This window comes from Anomalospiza imberbis, chromosome 33 (assembly GCF_031753505.1).
Source record: "Anomalospiza imberbis isolate Cuckoo-Finch-1a 21T00152 chromosome 33, ASM3175350v1, whole genome shotgun sequence".
NCBI lineage: Eukaryota > Metazoa > Chordata > Aves > Passeriformes > Viduidae > Anomalospiza > Anomalospiza imberbis.
This window is the reverse complement of record NC_089713.1, coordinates 1,523,351-1,541,553: the sequence shown is the minus strand read 5'-3', so window position 1 is coordinate 1,541,553 and position 18,203 is coordinate 1,523,351. Positions and strand designations below refer to the sequence as shown.

Below are 18,203 nucleotides of genomic sequence, written 5' to 3'. Positions count from 1 at the left end.
CGAGAACTGGGCAACCACTCCCAGCAGAGACTTTCTGAATTTGTCACCTCTTCAGTGTGGTGAAAGAGTTTTTGTCATCTGGTGTTGTTCATTTTTTGTGCGGGGGAGTGCTTTGCCTGCTCAATAAAATGTTGTTTCCACTACTCTCTGAGGAAATTCTTCCCGAGCCAGGTGGGGGTGGGGCTATGGGGGTTTGCTTTCTGGGGGCTCCTTCTGGAGGTTTTCTCCCAAATTTGCCCGAAACCAGGACACATTACTACATAAGCAGACTGTTCTTTGGTGAGATCCAGCAGGGCCCTGTCCAGCCTGTGCTCAGCAAACTGACTGGCCATGAGCCACTGGTGGATGTACCTCACCATGGCAGGCACCTGGAGAAGGCAGGGGGAGACTTGGAAAGCTGCCAGAGGGAGGAATGTCCCCAGCTTCCCCAGAGAAGTGTTTTCCTTGCCACCACACTGCCATGGCCTCAAAGGCTTCCAGTGACCAGTAGGCATGGCTTAGGAGGCCAAGCAATTCCTGGGAGGATCAAACCATGGCCACAGGCTGCTTACTTGCTTTGGATTGGAAAACCCCTCCTCTACGAGCATATCCAGCAGGGCAGCACAGGTCTTGGTTTTGAAGATGTGCGAATATGCTCTGAGCCCTGTGCCCATGGTGCTGGTCTCTTCTTCCCGAATCTTTTTGATGAATTTGAAAACCAGCTGTAGGAGAAAGGCAGGAAGCCAGGGATGCTCCAAGCGTGGTGCTCGGCTGAGCGGTGACAGCAGGCCCAGCCCAGCTGGGGATGGCGGCAGGTACCTGCGCTGTTCTGTGGAAGAGGCCATGGGTGTGTTCCTGCTCTTGTGTGCGCTGCACGGCTGCACCTGGCAAAGAGCGAGCACAGCCTGAGCTGAGGGGCTGCGGGAGAGGCCAGAGAACACAGCCCAGCCCTGCGCTCCCCAGGCAGGGACAGCCCTGGGATGCCCCAGGGGATGGAGCATGGCCACTGTGGGGTGTCTGCCCAGCCCCTCTTTAGTCCTGTCCATGGGCAAGTGCCCAGGGGATGGGCTGGGTGGGCTGGGATGGGCTGGGATTGGATGGGATGCCATGGGATGCCATGGCATGGGATGTGGCCAAACTGGCTGCAGCCACCAGCCCAGCAGCCCAGCTCTGCCACTCACTCTCCTGCTGAGGCTTGAACTGCACCACCTCTTCAGTCTCCTGTGCTGGGCCAGCTCCAGGGCCTTCTTCCTCTTCCTCCACCCAGGCCAGCTTGGGCACTCTCGGGGGTCTTTGCTCCATTTCAGTGATCGGATTTGTGATGACTTGCAGGAGAGATGCCTCGGAAAAGCTCCGAGTCAGCAAGGCCTGCAGTCATGCCTGGAAGGCACCTTCAAGAGAGAAGCCTCAGGAAGGCGACAGGACAGCAAGTCCTGCACTCTGGTCTTGAGGGCTCCAGCCACAAGGACAGGAGACTCCTGTCGAGGATTGTGGTCTGGCCTCGAGGGCACCGGTGGCAGGGATGGGAGATGCCTCCAGGGCACCAAGTCCCACGGTCTACCCTCGAGGACACCTGCAGGAGAGCAGCCTCGGGAAGGCCATGTGTCACCAAGTCCTGTGGTCAGGCCTCGAGGTCAGCTGCAGGAATAACGCCTCAGAAAAGCTCCGGGTCAGACACGAACGAGTGCGCTGTGCGGGGGCTCCTCACGGCACCGCTCTGTCCCGTCCTGTCCCGTCGTGTGCTGCGAGCACTGTGGCGTGGTCTTGTCACCGCCAGCTCCTATGTCACCCCGTGTCACAAAGGGCCCTTGGACACGCTGTCCCGTTCCATGCCACGGTGACCGTGCTGCACCTTGTCACAAATGGCCCCTGCACACACTGCCCCCTGCCCTGGGGCTGCCCCCAGCCCACCCAAAGTGGATCAGGTTGGAAGGAATCCCTCACCCCAAGTGTCTAAGACAGCCCGACAGGATCTTTGGGAATGGCTGAAACTATCAGCAAACACTGCCCTGCTCTGCGGGCTCAGGGCAGCAGAAGGAGCCCCCAGGGCTGCCGACGCAGCCGCGCTGGGAAGGGCACGGGGCCTTCCACAGAAGCTGGCACGGCCTCCTTGGGACACGTCCCGGCTGGTGGCCATCCTAAACCCGCGGGTGTGACACAGACAAGGAACGTGTGGGCCATGGCAGGAATGCTGCTCTGACCCCTGGGGCCCGGGGAGCGCTGACATCAGCAGGTGTGGCAGGGTCCCTGCCCAAGCAGACCTGCCACCCCCCGAGCCCTGGCAGCACCGGTGCCCATCTCCTGCCCCAGAGACCTGTGCCCATGGGGGGCTTCTGTGCCAGAGGGAGCCAAAGCCCACGTGCATTGGGGGCTGCGCTCCTGTTGGCACAGAAGGGGCTGTTGGCAGGAGCACCTGGAGCAACGCTGGCAACACTTGGTCTCTGTCAGAAGCTCTTACTCCATGCTGAAATTATTTTCTCATTGCAGTTACTGCCTTCAGCAGAAAAACACCTTAGCGGTGAAGGCAGAGAAGAGTCTTGCAAGTAAGAATCCTCAATTCAGGAAAGCTTTACTTCCCATTGCTCGACTCAAGTAGTTCCAAAAAGTTGCAAACTTCCCAAATGAATTGGGATGGCCTGAGGAGGTGAAGAGTTGGAATTTTGCTTCCCATCTCAAAGCAGCAACTCATTTGCCTTAACCTCATCCACTGAGGGTCACTTTACAGAACATAACACTACAAAAAAAAGGAAAAAAACAAGGGCCATTCTTTAGTTTTCTATGAACGGATGATAATCTCATTCTCTTAAGGAATAAAAGCTCTCAAGAAATCAAAGTCCACTCAGTGTTAGAAAAGTAGCTCAAAGAATTGAGTAGATGGCAAAAGGGCTAATCCTCCCCCTGGTACAGAGATCTGAGTGGCCAGTAAAGTACAGCTCTCCCCTCTTGTTCCCTGCAGGAGAATCAGGACCATGAAGGGGAAAAGTCACAGATATTCCTTCTGCCCTCCCTAACCAAAGCTGTGCCAAAGTACAGATGCTGCCTTCAAACTGACTCAAATTCCAGCCTAGACCTCTCACCTTCCAGACAACTCCTTCTCCAACACCCCACCAGCACCAAGCCTCGCAAACTCCCACACAGAAGCCCTCAACACCCCGCCAGGAGCCCCAGCTGTCCCCGTCCCTCCGCAGAGCTTTCCCACCCTCCAGCAGACGCCCTGGTTCCCTGCAGGTGCCGTGGGATGGCACTCAGGAGGATCTGCTCCAAGGCCTTCCCCTGGAGCACGCTCAGGCTGCCAGGCCTATGGATCCTGGATCATCCTTCCCACCGAGCCTTCCTGTGCACGGCTGTTCCATTTGCACCTTTGCGCTCAGCTCGGACTTCTCCACTTCACCAGGAGTGCTGGGAAAGGATGGAGAGCAGCCTGGCAAGCTCTTTCTGCAGCTCCCTCTTTACCCTTGGGGAGGGAGAACATCCCACAGGAAAGCAACTGGTGCCACAAGGAGCGGGTGGCCTCAGGCACCTTTGGGGATGGAACAAGGCCTTGGTTTGACATAAGTAAGCACAAGCAATTCACATGAGTAAACAAGTAATTAGCACAGACATACCTAAGTACTTCGCACCAGTTAGCATAACAAAAACCTGATGGCCTAACTTGAGATGAGAGTGACCTGACAAAAAGCTTTAGACACAGTCTACCAGAAGAACTAAGGGCAAGTGTGGAATCAGCCCTGTGCAGGGAAGCCCTGAGGAAGACTTTGTGCTGCTTTGGGGCATCGAGACCGCTCCTGGCCAGCACCTGGAAATCAGCTTCAAGTATGGGAATCTGACAGAATGCATTTCCAACCGCCTGCCTATGGAATCACCTCAGCAGTGTAAAGATGGATGGTATGTTTGATACAACTCCTACATCAACCCACTGAAATTTATATGTGGCAGAGAAACACTTTAGTGGGGTGCAGACCCCTGCCCTCCTGCCAGGTCAATAAAAGGGCTTTTGGCTGACAATGCATTTGTCTGCTGATTTCTTTAAATGAGGGAGACCCCTCAGGACTGCTGTATCCTGAGGGAACACCGTTGGCCTTGGCGTGTAGGCACCTGCTCAAGCTTAAAATCAGCTGTCTCAGCTTCCAGGACCTCTCTTGGCCAGCATCCTGACATGGATGCAGGACTGCTGTGAGGCACTGCTGGGACCCAGCGGGACAGGACCAGCTGTCTCGTGTCCACGTAGCACCCCTCACACAGCCAGGGCCATCCCGAAACCAGAAAAACACTCACGTGTCAGCACAGGGGAGCAAGGAGCACTGGGCTCCTCTCAAGGTATCTCAAAGTTCGAGAATCCACCACAGCACTGGTAAATTTTTGGGGGGACCAAGGACTTTGAGTATCAAAAGGGAAACTCCAATTTGTAGGGAGGGAAGTAAAATGCCTAGGACATGTGATTTGTCAAGGGAGCTGGCAGTTGAACCCTGAGAGAATTGCAGGGATAGCCTCACTCCCATGACCAAAAACTAAGAGAGAGAAGTCAGAAGGTTTTTAGGCCTGTTGGGATATTGCAGGCTATGGATTGAAGGATACACGCAGGCCATCAGGTTCTTGTATGAAAAGTTAGTAGAAGAAGAGATTAGGTGGGAAGAAGACAACAAGCAAATTTTGAAGCTTTAAAGCCAAAATTAGTCAGTGCAGCAGCACTGAGTCTTCCTGCCTTAGACAAACCCTTCCATCTGTTTGTGGATATAGAAAAAGGGGCAGCACATGGAGGGTTAGCCCGGGACCGGGGAGGATCCAGGAAACCAGTGGCCTATTTATCAAAACTGCAAGACCCTGTCAGCTGGGGGTGGCCAACCTGCATTCAGGTGGTGGCAGCGAGCACCCCACTCGTAGAAGAAAGCAAAAAATTAACCTTTGGAGGAAAACTGAAAATATATACCCCACACTAAGTAAGGAGTATCCTCAGCTAAAAGGCTGAGAAATGGCTCACTGATTCCCAACTACTAAAATATGAAGCTATCTTAATAGATAATGGTTTAGAGCTAGTTGTGAGTAACCAACTCAACCCTGCCTAGCTTTAGATGGAAAACCAGGTGAGGAATTAATATATAATTGCCTAGAAGTTATAAACTATCAAACTAAAGTAAGAGAGGACCTAACAGATCAACCACTCCACGGTGGAAAACGATTGTACATTGATGGATTTTCACGGGTAATCCAGGGCACAGGGTATTGGGGTAGGCTATAGCAGATGAATAGTTAGTGGCCCTGGAAAAAGGAAAGTTACCTTCCAACTGGTCAGCCCAAGCATGTGAGTTGTATGCCCTAAAGTGAGCTCTGGAAATATTAACACAGAAAAGAGAAACAATATATACAGACTCAAAATATGCTTTTGGAGTACTGCATACCTTTGGAAAAATTTGGGAAGAGAGTGGGCTATTAAATTCAAGGGGAAAGGAACTAAAAACTTATTTTAGAAGCATTAGAAACCTTACAATTGCCAGAAGAAGTGGCAGCAGTATATGTTAAAAGACATAAAAAAGGGGTGACTCAAGAAGCACGAGGGAACCATTTAGCAGATTTAGATGCTAAGAATTCATCCGAACCAGGAACAGAAAAACTAATGATAGCATTAACCCCTATGAGAGAAATGGAAGAAGTCCCCGTATTCAGTGAGACAGAAGAGAAAGAATTCCTCAAAACAGGACCAAGAAAGATAACAAAGGGAAGTGGAGATTAGCAGATGGGAGGCAAATGTTGAATAAACCCCTTGCCAGGAAAATGCTAGAAGGCAAACATGGGACAACACATTGGGGTACACAAGTGCTAAGTGATCAATTTCTAAGGGACTGGGGCTGCATAGGAATTTTTGGGATAGCTAAGCAGGTAATTGAAAGGTGTGAGATATGCCAACAAGTAAATGAGAAGGTCATGAGGAAAACACCAGGGGAGGGCGAGAACTAGCCTTACAGCCCTTTCAAAACATCCAAGTAGACTTTACTGAGCTTCCCCAGGTACAACGGTGGAAGTTTTTACTAGTGATAGTAGGTGACCTGACTCATTGGGTAGAGGCGGTACCCACGGTTAAAGCCAATGCCAATGTTGTGAGTAAAACACTTCTAGAATCAATCATTCCCCAATATGGGATGGTGAACAGGATTGATTCAGACCAAGTGTAAGAGGCCGTCTGAAGCCCCCACTTTTGCCTACCGATTGCCACGAGGAGAAACCCCTTCCCCCACTGCAGTGCCGGCTTGGAGAGAGCGGCAGTGCAGGTGCAGTTGCTGCACCGTTACGTTAGCTGTTCCGAACAAGGCCTGTCAAGGACTGGGCAAGGAGTTGGGAAGGCCTTGGCAAGGAATTGGCAAGGACCTGTCATGAACACAGCAAGGAATGGCCTACTGCATATTTGCCCACTCTCCTCCTGAAGCTGAATGAACTTTTGGGGTGACCCTAATGGTCTCTCACTGAAGACCTCTCATCTGCCCCGTTACCACTGTGACAGACGGACAGAGATGGAAAACCCTCCTCCTAAGGACTGAGACTGAAACCCCTCCCACAGGGAGTGGGGAAACCACTAATGACATGACCTGTTCTTCTTCAGTAATTTCAGTGGACTTATTCTTCATTGTGTTTGTCCTGCTTTGGTGGTTTCAGTGGACTCACCTGTTCCCCTGCAGTAATCACAATAGACTCTCATTGTCCTGCATGTTCCCCCCTTTTTTCCTCTGTGGACTATAACTGAACCCCTGAGTTGACCAGAACTTCAAAGACTTCCCTGACGCGATCAGACGGATCCCCATCGTCCGGACCACTGAGGATCTCGCCTGTGTTGGTAGCTATTCCCATCCCCCTCTTTTCTCTCTCTCTTTATCCTTTTATCTCCTTTCTGATCCCCACTATCGCATTTACTGTTTTGGCCCCTAATAAAGGTGCATTTCTTATGATTAACAAATAGTCCCTTGTTGTTTGCCTTTTTGCACTTTTGGGATCAGTGAAAAGAACCATCACGACACCCTGCACAAGCGGAACATGACACCAAGGAACTCATTTCACCTCTAAAATATTGCAAAAAGTTGTTCAAACCAAGGGAGTAAATGGGAATTACACACTCCATGGCATTCACAGAATTCTGGTCACATTGAGAGGATGAAACAAACTCTTAAAAGAGCTCTAGATAAGCTGATGATTGAAACCCGAATGTCATGGATAAAATGTCTCCCTTTGTCCTTATTAAGACTTAGAACTCAACCCCAGTCAGATCTGGGGGTCTCACCTATGAAATGACGTTTAGGTTACCCTTTTTGACCTCACCCCAGAGGGTTGCCACCTATGAGGAAGGGGAAGCCAATGCCAAGAAATATGTTATGTCTATAGCAGAAACCTTAGAAGGGCTAAGACATATAGGGGCAATGCCTCAAACTACCACCCTGGATTTCAGAATCCATAATATTAATCCTGGCGATTGGGTGATGATCAAGTCATGGAGGGATCAGCCTTTAACTCCTCAATGGGAAGGTCCCTTTCAGGTACTGCTCACCACCGAATCAGCCGTGTGAACTGCAGAGTGGGGATGGACTCATGCCCACAGATGGACTCATGCCAACAGAGTTAAAGGCCCAGCAGGAAAAACACAAAGAATCAACTACACATAACATCCAGGCCAGTTGAAACAAGATTAACTCTCAGGCAGATACTGAAAGACAACCAGAAAAACACCAAGACGCCCAAAGTCAATCTTCCACCAACCAGTCTGAGAACTGTCTTCCTGTTTTAATGGGTGAGAATTACCAGCACCTGTTGAGGGGAAGTACACAAGGGACCGTAAGAGGTAATGGGGCAGCTTCTTTAAGAAAATAAGACAAAGGAAGGAGGGCAAGACCCCTTTGTTCACTTCAAAGAAGATGGCATAGCCCTGCTGCGGGTAGCAACCCCGTAGGCATGGTAAGGTAGGGACAAAAGGCCATATCGGACCACTGTCATTCCCCAACTGTCTTTGAATACAACAGGGACTGGAGGGCGAGACCGAGCTGGCCTCTGGACCCCTAAGATACACTGACTATGGGTAGCAACCACATAGGCATGACAGATGGGAGTCAAAGCCATCCTGGACATCTGTTAGGCCCTTTTGTCCATTCCAAATAAGTGTGTCTAAGGAAAACCTAAGATTTTTCTCCTGTTCCCACTGTCCTTGCCCACATCAACAGATGCTAGTATGACTCATTCAAGAGAGAGAGAATTTTTTTACTTAATTGTTCCAGCAAAATGACTTGTAAAAACAGAAAACGGGGGGTTGTTACAGATGGGTAATCCTATGGTTGACTCTCCCAGTTAAGGGGTGAATATTAAGTAGATGTTAAGAGAAGTTGTGTAGGTGGATAGTTATCTTTCCCTTCCCCTTGCATTGCTATCATGGGATGCCCTCAGTAGTCAGGGCATTTGGGATGGTCGGCTTGTTGCTATGGCAGCGCCTGAGCTCCAATCAAACTGTAAGAAAGTGATTTCCACCACTGGATAGCGAAGGAGGAGTGGATTGACAAGACTTTGGGAGGGGCTGGAGGTATAAAAGACAGAACATCCATTTTGTAGATGAGCACATGGTGACTTAATCCTTTGCTCCTGGCGCTGTATTCTTTACTTTATTAACTCTTCTGTTGTATTTTGATAAGGTCTTAATGAAACCATTTAAATTTTTGAAAGTGAAAATTGTTTCTCACATGGGGTTGGGGAATGTGGGGCAAGGTTGTCCACACTGGGTCAGACCTCAAGGTAAAACTTCTCTGACCTGGCCAGACCTCCTTAGGAGCGACCCTACATCAATATCAATCACAGAATGCTGCAATCAGCTCTTCTCAAAAGAGAACAGCAATAAAAGACACTCTTTAAAATAGGAATACATATTTCTTAGAAGCTCTTTGAAATATTTCTCCATAACTGTAAAAGGAAACCTTCCAGATGAACTGCACTAGAGCAGAGAGAAATCAAAGCACAGCCATCGCTTCTCAGGACTTGCTTCATCCTAATGAGCCCCGTGGTGCATTTGGAGCTCAGCCCTGAAACCTCAGGGCCTGAGAGGAGATTGCACAAACCTGTCCAGGAGTCAAAGTCAGAGAAAAAACCCAAAGTTTCTTCAGCCATTATACGGTGCCACTGAGATCCATCCCCAACACAGGCTCCTCATGGACTCCTTGGAGGAGAGAATTGCAGGACAGGATTGCACAAAAACCTGTAATAGACTGAGAGCGAAAAGGACAATCCAAAGAACCTTAAACTCCTTGAGTATCTCAAAGCACCAATGAGCCCCACTGAGTGTCAGTGCAAAGCTCTCAGGGGGCTAATTAAAGCAGATAATTTCAGGCTGTGACTGAATAATCTTTATCACAGAATCTGTATAAAAAGGGAAACACCAAGTACCTTAAAAGAACTGAAGTGCCTTGCAGCATTAATGAGCCCCACTGAGTGTTGTTCCTGACAAAGCCTCTCCAGGGACTAATTACATCAGATAATTGGAGGCCATGATTGCACAAAGCTCTCAGAGACTCCAAGGCAAAAGCCAAAGCCAAAGTGCTTTGAAAAACCTGCAGTCCCTGGGAGCATGAAGGAGTCCCCAGGGCCATTCCTGAGCAAGGCTCCCCAGGGACTCCTTCCAGCAGATCCCTGAGGCCACTGGGATGTGGGCTAGGGGTGGATGCTGAGGGCAGGACAAGGGGCTGACAGTGCCCAGCCTGGCTGGGGCTGTGCCAGGAGGCCCCAGTGCCTCAGGACAAGGTGTCTCCTGAAAGCCCTTGCTGGCACAGACCCTGCTGTGCCCCAGGGCACCAAGACATGGCTTCTCTTTGTCCCCACCTGTCATCAGTGCCTCCAGTTCTCTGCTCTGCCTGGGGCCTGGGGACACTTTCTCACTCGTGTCCCTCAGTGGGACCCATTAAAAGTCAAAGAAACTTTGGAGTTGGATTCTGACTTGGAGCTCTGGAGAGGTTTCTGCAGCTCCCTCTCAGGGCCTGATGTTCAGGGCCTGAGCACAAAGCCCCAGAGGGTCATTAAAGTCCTTGTGCTGTGTCTGTGCTGCTGAGCTGGGCCGGGCTCCTGGCACAGAGGGTGATGCTGGCAACCAAGGAGAGCTTCAAAAGCACATTTCTCTGGATGAGCAGCTCTTCTCCCAGCCCAGCAGGGCTGGGGCACTGCCTGCAGCCAGCCCGGGCACAGCACAGAGGCACAGAGAGCTTCCATCAGTCAGGGCTGGGAAGGTGCTGAGAAGTGCCTGGGGCAGAATCCCTGGCAGCCCTTGGCACAGGAACCTCTGGCTGCAGGACAACGCAGCTGCAGCTCCTGGAGTGATCTCCTACAGCTGGAACATCCCAATGCCCACAGACCCTGTGAGTACAACTCTGAGTATTTCTGGTGCAGGGGAGGTGAAATGCTCAGGAAGCTCTGACATGCTGAGGGGTTCTGATCAGTCATAGAATATTTCCAAGACAAGGATTTTGATAAAAATGAGGAAATTTCCTAAGAGTTTATATTCAGTTTCCTACTGCTGGAGAATGGCAGGGAGGGAGGAATAGATATTAATGGTTGATTATGAATTTTGACAAGCACCTGAGACATCCAAACTATTACTTTTAGTGATCAATAGGTTCACAGAAGATCCCTAATGTGCTTTCAGCCACTCTGCCCATGGACAGCACCAGCATCACCTCTGCTGGAGCCATCAGGCTCAGTCTGAGCTGTCCTTTCTCCAAGCTGCAAACAGAACCTGCCCCCAGCCAGTGCCCTGCAAACAGGCAGGGTTCTGTCAGGCCAAGGAGAGTGCACAGAGATTTGGGGTCTGTGAGTGCTGGCAGGGAGAGCTCAGGCACAGGGAAACACCTGCAGGAGGAAAATCCCCAGGAAGCAGAGAGAAGATCAGGGAAGGAGAGACAACAAAACCCAGAAATGCTGTGGCAGGGAGAGTTTAGGGATGTCCAGAGGATCCCCTCCAGTGCAGCCCCTCCCTCTGAACAAGCCCCCTCCCTCCTGTCCCCCCAGCCAAGCCTCTGCCCTCAGGGCCGGGGCTCCAAGGCGTGCAGCCCCTCCTGTGCAGGCAGAGCTGCAGCAGAGCCGTGGGGCAGCTCTGCAGCCCCGGGCCCAGTTCCCTCTGCAGAGCACAGGGCTGGGAGCAGCTGCCCGGCACTGGGGGCTCTGGGAGGGGGCACAGCTGGCTCAGGGTGACACAGCTGTCCCCAGTGCCCGGCTCTGGGCAATGCTGTCAGTGCAGCCAGGGAAGGAGCTGCATCTCCCTTCATCCAATGCCATCAGAAGGACACTTGGAAGTCTCCCTGAGATTCCAGTCCAAGATGGGAGCTTCAATCCAGGATGCAAACCTGTCCTAGAGCATCTCTGAGATATAAGATTGATGGGGAAAGGCAGAGGTGTTCTGACACGGAAAATGCTGTTGACTTGGTGAAATGAGCAACGTGAGTCCTTGGCTACAAATGTGGAGCTGGGCTGTGGTGGTTCCGTCTGTCTCAGTAGCACCATAGAATTTTTAAAAGAAACATGAGAGTGTGAACATCCTTCATTTGAAAAAGTGAAAGCCCAGAGAAACTCCAAAGAGAATGAAGTGACAGACCATCTCCCCTCAGTCTCCACTCATAATCTTCCCTCAGGGAACTCTGTTCTACCAGAGGGAGGCAGGAATGTTGAGTGTTTCCGATATCCAAGAATACCAGGAGAGACATGGGGGGAGCTTAAAAGGAATACCTCTAAATTCTTAAACACAAAAGTTTGTGTGTGTGTGTTCCAGAGGAAAGTGTATGGGAAATGGCTTTGATTTTGGTTACAGGTATCTCCTCTAACTCTTCACTGTCCTTTTCTCCATGAACAGGTCCCCATGTGCAGCCACAGCCAATGTCCAACAGCAGCTCCATCAGCCACTTCCTCCTGCTGGCACTGGCAGACACACGGCAGCTGCAGCTCCTGCACTTCTGCCTCTTCCTGGGCATCTCCCTGGCTGCCCTCCTGGGCAACGGCCTCATCATCAGCGCCGTAGCCTGCGGCCACCACCTGCACACGCCCATGTTCTTCTTCCTGCTCAACCTGGCCCTCAGTGACCTGGGCTCCATCTGCACCACTGTCCCCAAAGCCATGCACAATTCCCTCTGGGACACCAGCACCATCTCCTACACAGGATGTGCTGCACAGCTCTTTTTCTTTCTGTTCTTCATCTCAGCAGAGCTTTCCCTGCTGACCATCATGTGCTACGACCGCTACGTGTCCATCTGCAAACCCCTGCACTACGGGACCCTCCTGGGCAGCAGAGCTTGTGCCCACATGGCAGCAGCTGCCTGGGCCAGTGCCTTTCTCTATTCACTGCTGCACATGGCCAATACATTTTCCCTGCCCCTGTGCCATGGCAATGCCCTGGGCCAGTTCTTCTGTGAAATCCCACAGATCCTCAAACTATCCTGCTCCAAATCCTACCTCAGCCAACTTGGGCTTCTTGCTGTTAGTGCCTGTTTAGTATTTGGTTGTTTTGTGTTCATTGTTTTCTCCTATGTGCAGATCTTCAGGGCCGTGCTGAGGATCCCCTCTGAGCAGGGACGGCACAAAGCCTTTTCCACCTGCCTCCCTCACCTGGTTGTGGTCTCTCTGTTCCTCAGCACTGCAGCATTTGCTCACCTGAAGCCCCCCTCCATGTCCTCCCCATCCCTGGATCTGTCAGTGTCAGTTCTGTACTCGGTGGTGTCTCCAGCTCTGAACCCCCTCATCTACAGCCTGAGGAACCAGGAGCTCAAGGCTGCAGTATGGACACTGATGACGGGATGCCTTCAGAAACATTAAACTGCTGGCCAATTTCTGCAAATCACTTTTAATAAAAGTCATGTTGATACTTCTTGTTGGTTTCATTTTGGAGGTTCTTTTTCTTTATTTTACTATTTCCATATTGTCCTCAAGAAAATGTCTTTGTTTGTGCCATTTCTCATTTTGTTTCTCTCCATATTCCCTGTTGCCACAGACTGTGTCAATGAGCGCCTGTGCTCTTGGTGGCTTTAAAGGAACTCAAGGATGTCCCAGCAAAGTCTTCTGCAGAGATGCCCTTTTGTTGCCTTCTCTGGAGCTGCAGCAGCAATGTCTGTGTGCAGAGCTGGGGGCAGATCAGTGCTGGCACAGCAGCTGTGCCCAGCAGCAGCAGCAGCACTTGGTGTTGCCAGTGCTGCTCCCGTGGCCCTGCCCCGCTGCCCTGGTGGCCCTGGTGTTGCTGCAGGGCCTGAGTGCTCTCGGGGCCGGGCACAGTCCTGGGGGTGGCAGTGCCGGGGCTGCAGCAGGGACAGCCCATGGGCACTGCTGGGGCAGCGCTGACGCCTCAGGCCAGGGCCTGGGGGCTCCAGGCTCCTTGCCCAGGCTCTCTCAAGAACACGGCCAGGCCAATGCTCAGCACAGAAAACCCCCGTGAGCAACCCCAGGCTGGCCGCTGGCAGGCTGGGGGCAAACAGCATGGCTGGTGCTCTGCAAGGGCCCTGGGGGAGACGGGAAGGAGCAGCAGAGCAGGGGCTGATCCATCCCCAGTGCGCTGGACAGCCCAGGGCAGCGTCCCAGAGCGTCCTGATGGAGCTGCCAACAACATCCCCCCTCTGCAGCCCTGGCCTCTCCCCCAGCTCACACAGGTGCCGCATCCTTGCAGGCACAGCCACGGCAGCACTGGCTCAGGAGCCCCTGTTTGCATTGCACACAGCAGGCGGGAGCACCCCCATGCTGCTGCTGTGGGGACATGAACCTGAGGGAGCACAAATGCCATCAGCCCCTGGGGCCAGGAAGGGCTGGGGGACGCCAGGGAAACCACTCAGCTTTGTCCTGGCCTCTGCAGTCAGCCAGAAAGTTTGTTCCCATCAGCTGGGAGTTTCCTGTCCCACTGCAGACGCTGTTGCTCAGAGCCAGGGCTGCCTGGCAGCCACCCCCAAACTGCCCTGAGCATTTCCTTGGCTTCACCTTTGTTTGTTTTAATCTTCTTGCTACTATTTCTTCCTATTGCCCATCCCCGTTCTCTCCCCTGCAAACAGCCCATCCCTGTTTGCCATTTCCTCTCTGGCCCCGCTCCCCATTCCAGTTCCTCACTTGGCACCATAGGAACAGCCCTTGGGGAGCAGGATCATCCCACAAGTGCTGCAGGAATTGTCTGCAGGCTCCTGCAGTGCCTCGTGCTGCTCCCTTGCCAGAGGCACCCCAGGCCAGGGGGGCACATCTGGGCTGCTGTGTCTGGCTGTGGGGCTGCCTGTTCTGGGCAGTGAGGAGGGGCTGCAGAGGCTCTGCAGGACTGACAGGATGGGCTTTGGGGCTGTGAGGAGAAGCTGAGGCACCTGGGCTGCTGGAGCTTCTGAAGAGAAGGCCCAGGGCTCCTCCTGCAATTGCTCCCAGGGTGGTTTCAGAGAATCCCAGAATCAGCAAGGCTGGAAAAGACCTTGGAGATCATCAAGTCCAACCTTTTCCCTGACACTGCCTTGTGTCCCCTGAGCCTCCTCTTCTCCAGGATAAACAACCCCAGCTCCCTCAGCCACTCCTCACAGGACTTGTGCTCCAGACCCCTCACCAGCCTTGTTGCCCTTCTCTGGACACGCTCCAGCCCCTCCATGTCCTCCCTAAATTGGGGGCCCAGAACTGGACACAGCACTCGAGGTGCTGCCCAACCAGTGCTGAGCACAGAGGAAGAATCACTGCCCTGCTCCTGCTGGACACACCCTTCCTGATCCAGCCCAGGAGCCATTGGCCTTCTTGGCCACCTGGGCACACTGCCGGCTCATGTCCAGCCTGCTGTCCATCAGTCCCTGCATGTCCCTTTCTGCCTGGCTGCTGTCCAGCCACTCTGTCCCCAGCCTGTAGCGCTGCAGGGGTTGTTGTGGCCAAAGTGCAGGGGACCCGGCACATGGACTTGTTAAACCTCACCTTGTTGGATTTGGCCCCTGGATCCAGCCTGTCCACATCCCTTTGCAGAGCCGTCCTAAGCTCCAGCAGATCAACACTCCCCGCCAACCTGGTGTCACCATGATTGCATGAGGCCCCAGAGTGTCCCAATGGTCTCCATGATTCCATGAGGCCTCCCAGTGTCACAATGTCCCTCTGGTGTCACAAAGTTCCTTGGATCCTTGGGCCCTGCAGTGTCACAATGGCACCGTGGTGCCCCAGGGCCCTGCAGTGTCACAATGGATCCTTGGTTCCATGAGGTCTGGCAGGGCAGCAATGCTCTCCTTGGTTCCCGCTGTCTCCCACACCTCCCACTGTCAGGCTATAGAAGGACACCTGGCTGATGAAGGGGAGTGGGAGTGGGTACCTACTCGAGGAGGTAATAATAAAAATCCCTCCCAACCCCCTCTCCCAAGCCAGGTGCCACTTCAGATTTGGTATGATCCCCTGGATCTGGAGAGTCAGCCAGATGGTTTAGAAGAAAATTATCTGCCCAGTGAGCCTCCCAATTATGATTCATCTGTGAGACAGATCAGCACCTCTAACATCAAAAAGGAAAGAAGGGTAATCATGGTGGGTGACTCCCTTCTGAGGGGAACAGAGGGCCCCTTATGTCGACCAGAGCCACCCCACAGAGAGGTCTGCTGCCTCCCTGGGGCCCGGGTACGGGATATCACTTACACACTGCCTGGGCTGATCCAGCCTCTGATTATTGCCCACTGCTGATACCCCAGGCTGGCAGTGATGAGATTGAAAAGAGGAGTGTCAGGGCAATTAAAAGGGACTTTAGTGCATTGGGTCAGGTGGTTAATAGGACAGGGGCACAGACAATCTTTTCCTCAGTCCCTCTGGAGTCTGAGAAAAACAGTAAAAGGAATAGGAGAGCTCACATTATCAACGAGTGGCTCAAGGGTTGGTGTCATCATCAAAATTTCAGATTCTTTAATCATGGGGCAACTTTTACGGCACCTGGCCTGCTTGGACCAGACAGGCTCCATCTTTCTGTGAAGGGCAGAAGAATTTTAGCTCCTGAACTGGCAGAACTTGTTGTGAGGGCTTTAAACTAGGTCTGAAGGGGGAAGGACATGTAGCTGGTTTGTCTGGAAGCAGGCTCGTGGGTGGTAAGCCTGAGTTGGGGGTGAAATCAGCAGCCCAGCTGTGGTGCCTGTACACCAGTGCATGCAGCATGGGTGACAAACAAGAAGAGCTGGAGGCCAAGGTGCAGCAGCAGAGCTATGATGTAATTGCCATCACAGAAACAGGGTGGGACAACTCACATGGCTGGAGCGCTGCACTGGATGGCTGCAAGCTCTTCAGGAGAGACAGGAAAGGGAGAAGAGGTGGAGGGGTGGCCCTTTACATTCGGGAGGCTTTTGACACCATAAGTATTGAAACTTATGAAGATGGAGTTGAATGTCTATGGGTAAGACTTAAGGGAAGGCCAACAAGGCTGACATCCTACTGGGAGTCTGTTATCATCCACCCAGCCAGGAAGAAGAGGTGGACAGGTTATTTTTCAAGCAGCTAGAGAATATTTCTGGATCATCAGCCCCTGTTCTTGTAGGCGACTTCAACCTACCAGACATCTGCTGGGAACTCAATACAGCAGAAAAAAGGCAGTCCAGGAATTTTTTAGGGTTTGTGGAAGACAATTTTTTTGTCGCAGCTGGTGAGTGAGCCCACCAGGAGAGGGATTATGTTAGATCTGTTGTTTGTAAATAGAGATGGGCTGGTGGGAGATGTGGTGGTTAGAGGTCACTTGGGGCACAGTGATCATGAAATTATAGAATTCTCAATATTTGGTGAAGTCAGGAGGAACACTAATAAGACTTTTACATTGGACTTCGGAGGGCAGACTTTGGCCTGCTTAAGGGACTTATTCAGAGAGTTCCTTGGGAAGCAGCCCTTAAAAACAAAGGAGTTCAGGAAAGGTGGGCAAGCTTCAAAACAGAGATCTCGAGGGCGCAGGAACAGACTGTCCTTGTGTGCCAAAAGACGAGTCAACAAGGCAAACATCTAGCCTGGATGGGCAAGGAGCTTTTGAAGGAACTTAGGAATAAAAAGAGGATGTACCATCTTTGGAAGGAGGGTCAGGTCTCTCAGGAAGTATTTAAGGGGCTTGCTAGGGGATGAAGGGAAGAAATTAGGGAGGCCAAAGCTCAGTTTGAACTTCAAATGGCAGCTTCTGTAAAGGATAATAGAAATATTTTTATAAATACATCAATAGTTAAAGGAAGGGTAAGACCAACCATTGTTTGTTATTAGATGTGGAAGGGAATTTAATAACTGCAGATGAGGAGAAGGCAGAGGTTCTTAATGCCATTTTTTGCCTCAGATTTTAGTGAGAAGATGATTTGCCTTCAGGACAACTGTCCTCCTGGGCTGGTAGATGGTGTCAGGGAGCAGAGTGGACCACTGTTATCCAAGAGGAGGCCATCAGAGAACTGCTGAGCTGCTTGGATGTTCATAAATCTTTGGGACGAGAAGGGATCCACCCCAGGGTGACACTGAGCTGTCAGATGAGCTTGTGAAGCCGCTCTCCACCATTTACCAGCAGCCCTGGCTCACTGGTGAGGTTCCAGATGACTGGAAGCTGCCCAATGTGATGCCCATTAACAGCAAGAGTGGGAAGGAGGATCCTGGTAATTACAGGCCAGTCAACCTGACCTCAGTACCTGGTAAGGTCATGGAACAGTTCACACTGAGTGCCATCACACAGCACTTCCAGGATGGCCAGGGTGTCAGACCCAGCCAGCAGGGGTTTAGGAGGGCTAGGTCGTGTTTGACCAGCCTGATCTCCTTCTATGACCAGGTGATCCTCCTGGTGGATGCAGGAAAGGCTGTGGATGTGTCTATTTGGATTCCAGCAAGGCCTTTGGCACTGTCTCCCACAGCACACTCCTGGAAAAGCTGCAGCCCATGGCTGGGACAGGAGCACTCTGTGCTGGGTTCAGAACTGGCTGGATGGCTGGTCCAAAGAGTGGTGGTGAGCGGTGCTGCATCCAGCTGGGGACAGTCACCAGTGCTGTCCCTCAGGGCTCTGTGCTGGTCCAGCTCTGTTCAATATTTGTATTGACCACACGGATGAGGGGATTGAGTCCTTCATTAGTAAATCTGCAAATGACACTGAGCTGGGAGCGTGTGTCCATCTTTTGGAAGGCAGGAGGGCTCTGCAGGGACACCTGGAATGGTTGGATGGATGGGCAGAGGCCAAAAGGATGAAGTTCAATCAGTCCAAGTGCCCAGTCCTGCATTTTGGCCACAATAACCCCCTGCACAGCTCTAGGCTGGGGACGGTGTGG

The 18,203-nt window shown here is 52.0% G+C and overlaps 1 long non-coding RNA gene across 1 annotated transcript in view; it reads right to left on the bottom strand.

Moving 5' to 3' along the window:
* Positions 1-798: 798 nt before the first annotated feature.
* Positions 799-18,203, bottom strand: part of LOC137463983 (uncharacterized) — a 118,997-nt gene continuing 101,592 nt past the window's right edge. The window contains exons 2-3 of the long non-coding RNA XR_010994045.1: positions 1,161-1,270; positions 799-863 (exon numbers count right to left, since the gene is read on the bottom strand). This is a non-coding gene — a long non-coding RNA (uncharacterized lncRNA). The remainder of the gene's footprint in view (positions 864-1,160; positions 1,271-18,203) is intronic.